General features: G+C 31.0%; 1 long non-coding RNA gene across 1 annotated transcript; it reads left to right on the top strand.

The window, feature by feature from the left end:
• The first annotated feature begins 2330 nt into the window (after positions 1–2330).
• On the top strand, positions 2331–4783 carry LOC108775968 (uncharacterized). The gene is made up of 3 exons (XR_001940775.1): positions 2331–2404; positions 2524–2592; positions 4721–4783. It is a non-coding gene; the product is annotated as an uncharacterized LOC108775968 (long non-coding RNA).
• Positions 4784–5287: the final 504 nt, after the last annotated feature.

Raw genomic sequence — 5287 nt, 5'->3', positions numbered from 1 at the left:
GCAGCGAAGAGGGGGGATGAGTGTTGGCTTCAGACGAGATGCTGAAAGAAAATTACAGTATTTATTATCTTGATAACATATTTTAAAGCAGGGAATTTTCATGTTATATATTTGAGAACTTTTTCTGTTAATATATATATATAACTTTTTAACGAATAGCGAGCGACGAAAAAAAAGGTTATTAATGATCTTAAACTTCGTGAGGGTTAAGATCAAGGTCACTCGGAAATTTGGGTAATTAACTGTGTAAAAGTAAACATTTATCAAAGGTATGATTTAAGCAATCGGTTTCCTAAATCGTATCTGTGGATATTCTAAATCATATCTCCTTTGAATAAATTGAATTTATAAATAAAGTTGTAAAAAAATGTTGTAGTAAAAAAAATAAGATTAGTAATAAATATTGATAAACAAAGCTGTCGATGTCAAAACACTAACAATAAGAAAAGTGTAGAGGGCAATTACGAGAGTCGTATATATAAATAAATTAATAAAGGACCCCGCACACTCCTTATGGGAAATGGCGTTCCGTGGATTTGGCTATAACTTTGCCAATTTGTTATTTAAGTCATACTGATGAAAAGTTATCATGGCCACAACTTAATCCTATGAGCCATTTTCAATGTATAGTCGCTCAAATGTTTGTAATAGTACGATTTTCTATATACATCCTAGGTAGTAAGATGATGTCAAATGACGTCTTAATAACATCTTTAATATTAATAACATGTCATTAAGATGTCACTTTACGTCACCCTGTTACCTGGGATGTCATTTTTCATATTCTTAGCGTTTTCCAGGATTAACGTAGACTTGTTCAAATAGGATCAACGCGTTATTTCCTCCGCTACGATTGCGTGTTGCTCGCGTCTTGTTAAAACTACAATCGCCGAATTATTCTATTAATCTCGTATATTAGTCAGTTCGTATTATTTTCATTGTCATGTGCTTATAATATCTGTATAATCCGCGCTTCGTTCGCCAGTTTAGCAATGTCTTATTATGGTGCGATCCGCCGTCACAGCGCACATTCCTCGTCCCCGATTTATCGCAGATAATCATGGACGTTGGTATATCTGAGCGATTGACTTTTCTTCGAAATCTTCTGCACAAAAGCATTCCGTTACACGCACTCGACAACATCGTTTGAGTTGCCATTCCGTTCTCTTAAGAATGTGTTCTATTAACTCTTCTTAAATAAAGATTCTCACCGCATTTCATAACGCAATTTTTTGTGAGTGCATTCTTACTGCCTATCTTCTCGTTAGATCTCCTGCTAACACGCCTTCATTTCAGCATCACAGGTAAGATCTCGCGAGACTCACGCTATACTTCCGAATTAGAATTATCATCTAACAGTCTAATCAAACTCTTTCGTTTTCTGACTAATATACGAGATTAATAGAATAATTCGGCGATTGTAGTTTTAACAAGACGCGAGCAACACGCAATCGTAGCGGAGGAAATAACGCGTTGATCCTATTTGAACAAGTCTACGTTAATCCTGAAAAACGCTAAGAATATGAAAAATGACATCCCAGGTAACAGGGTGACGTAAAGTGACATCTTAATGACATGTCATTAATGCTAAAGATGTTATTAAGACGTCATTTGACATCATCTTGCTACCTAGGATGTATATAGAAAATCGTACTATTACAGACATTTGAGCGACTATACATTGAAAATGGCTCATAGGATTAAGTTGTGGCCATGATAACTTTTCATCAGTATGACTTAAATAACAAATTGGCACAGTTATAGCCAAATCCACGGAACGCCATTTCCCATAAGGAGTGTGCGGGGTCCTTTATGTATGTAATTGAAATTAAAATTATAATTAAATAAAATTAAAATAAATACATAACATGTTTTAGCTCCTGAATTGAGCCTTCATCAGATGTAAATGAAACCATAATACCTCAGTGACAATAGAATTGTAGAAGTATCCCAAGCAGCATAAAAAGATAGGGGCGATGTCGAATTGACATCAATGAACTATTATTCAGTAATAAGACGTCAGCGCGACGTGAATCTGACTGCAATTTGACCAAAGTGGTCAAATCATGGTCGATACGATGTCGCGCATCTTCACCTTTAATTGAATTTGTATAAATGCTTATATTTAATCTGACGTCAAATTCTGTACGGCAAATACAACTTAAACTAACTAGTCTCGTTCATTTAAATAGAAATTATATACATAAACTGTATTATACTCTGTACAGAAAGCTGACTGACACTACACTTATGGTTAAAAATTAGATGTCAATTTTATACCTACTTTATCATTATGCATAGTAAGTTTACGATAACATACATGAAGATATGGATTAAAACGAAAGTTTATTATACGTTGAACAAAATTGTACTCAACTTTGAATATAATATCTCAAGTGTTCAGGTATGAAAAATCAAAACCCAGCAAATTTTTCTGATAAACAAGTACAAGATAGGTTAAGAAAATTAATGCGCCCTCAAAATTAGACCTTTTTTATAAAATAAAACTTTATTATAATTAAGGCCTCGGTAGTCTAACTGGTAGGACGCTCGCACAGAATGTCAGAGATCCTGGTTCAACTCCCGGCCGAGGTAATATTTTTCGCAATATAAATTAACTATAAACAATGAAGGAATTAAACGCCTATAACGGTCAAAGCTGGATCAAAGTGCTAATAATAAGTATGAGTGAATTCTTATACACCACATATGTAGCCCCTCCTTTTAAATGCGCGCTGATACATCAGACATATAACGCATAAATACTACAGTAGTATTATAATATCACCGAATAATACTTGATTAATTTAAATATAAGGATGATAATTTAAAATTCGTAAATACATCGGATCTCAATAATCTTATTCTTTATATTACGAAAAATATCACAAGTTGGCGTTTCGTCCCGGTTTCCACTACTGGACTCATCAGTAAGGCAATGTAATGGAAACCTACCTTAGACGCCTTGGGGAGATGTTAGAAAGAAGTTCTATATAAACAATCACTCACATAATTCGGCACTTGCGAGAATTGGAATGAGTAACTATAGACCTCTGTTGGCTAGTCGACGTAGTGATATTCTTCGTAATATTTTTAATATTTAAATATGTAATTAAAGCGCATTTTTTAGGCCGCGCGAGTATTTATGCGTTATATGTCTGATGTATCAGCGCGCATTTAAAAGGGGGGGCACATATGTGGTGTATAAGAATTCACTCATACTTATTATTAGCACTTTGATCCAGCTTTGACCGTTATAGGCGTTTAATTCCTTCATTGTTTGTAGACAATTTACGGTCGATACAAAAATTAGTTAAATTAACTATTTTCAGATTTTTAACATGTCATTCAACATTATTAAGATCCAAGATGCTATGAGCACCAAAATTGTTAAATTGGTAGATAATTTATTGTAATATATTATTGCGGTAGTTCAAAGAGTAACGTTTTAAGACCGAAAAATTGTTTAGCGTGCGGTTTAAAAGACATATATGAGTAATATATAAATTCACACGAAATTATAATAGCCCCTAAGATCAAAGTTTAACCGTTAAAAGCAATTTCTCATTGGTTGTGTTTCTCATATGTACAGATAAGATTTAGTATTTAAATATTGTTTATTATAATTTTTTGAAAATTTATTTTTTAATTTTTTAATCATAAATTTAGTAAATTCTAATAGTTAATTTAATTTGTATGTATAAATAGAAATATTTTGTGATTAAAGGAACTACTAAAATGAAAAAAGTTAATTTATAATGTTTTGTCACAATGTGTATGTGTATATATGTATATATATGTACGTAAATTTATATATGTAATAAGATTAAACTATATATATATATATGTATATATATATATATATAGTTTAATCTTATTACATATATAAATTTATTGATTTATATAGACAATTAACTCTCGTAATTGCCCTCCATATTTTTCTTATTATTAAGATTAATAAATCTCTTAATATAATTTTAATAATTTATCAAAAAGATACTATTATTTTAAAAAAATGATCGTGAAAGATAAAGACATCAAAATATATTTAATTAACTTGAATTTATGTTTGCCATTAACAATTGTATATATATTAATTATTAATTTTATTATTGTCAATTACCAATCTTATCTTGTGGTAGTACGATTTAGACAATTGATAGATTTTATAAAAATAAACGAAAAATACAAGGGACATTGGTAAGAACCATATAAATAAAATTTAAAAAGTTAGATAACAGTCATATAATAAAAGATCATCTTACATTTCAAAAATTACAAGATTCTGTAAAAATCAGAAGCTATACATTTCTAAAATTCTAAAGATTACTTTACATTTCTAAACTTCTAATGACTACTTGACGTTTCGGCTCTTGGATTGAGCCATCCTCAGAAGCACCTCAAAAGACTTGAAATTAAATATTGGATCAATCTTGATTATCCATCTCCGTATCATTGTTCACCATACAATTGACAGATCGAAAGTAAAAAACTATTGAATATAATGAATTAATTAATAACTAATTAAACAGGTTTACATCTAACAAATTTCTCTAGTAATAAATTATAATTCTGTCTAACCTTTAGAGATGGACATCATTATTCAGAACTCTCACAATGACTTGATAGTATAATGCATTCGTAAATAGATCGTCAGTGTATAAACGTAAGTAGAAGTCAAAAATTATAAAATTAATTGTATTATTTCACATTGTTACAGATTGCACGATAAATTCAAACTTGCTATCACTGTGAGTGCTAGATGACAACTGAGACAGGCCACAAAATGACAATGTTAAATCTTTGTTTATAATAGAAAAATATACTTTATGGAGACCTTCTGTGTCTATTTGCAAGTTAAGACTGTTATTCTGTCTTTTTATATTGAGCATCTCCGAGACTAAACGTTTTCTGTAGCACGGTTCCTCGTCTAGAATTTCAACGTCATCCCAACGAAACTCATGGTCATGTTGTAACCTATGCTCAGTGATAACAGAACGTGTAGATGTGTTATGTTTAATATGATTCCTATAGGCCTCCCTATACGGTCAGTAATACTGATTGTGAGTCAGTATTACTGATCAGTATTACTGACAGTATACATTAGTTTTTATAATCTTATACGATCAGGTATTATTGATAATATTTCACTTCAGTTTGACGTGATTTGATGTATATTATTATCTATGGCGACATGGATCTTAAGGAAAAAGCATGTATTTAAATCTAAATCATCGTCAGTATTCTATGTCAATCTAATGTCCATTAATATTAACCACACACAATC

This window comes from Cyphomyrmex costatus, unplaced genomic scaffold (genome assembly GCF_001594065.2).
Source record: "Cyphomyrmex costatus isolate MS0001 unplaced genomic scaffold, Ccosl1.0 scaffold330, whole genome shotgun sequence".
Taxonomy (NCBI): domain Eukaryota; kingdom Metazoa; phylum Arthropoda; class Insecta; order Hymenoptera; family Formicidae; genus Cyphomyrmex; species Cyphomyrmex costatus.
Note: the sequence above shows the minus strand (reverse complement) of the source record. Positions and strands in the feature narration are given on the sequence as shown.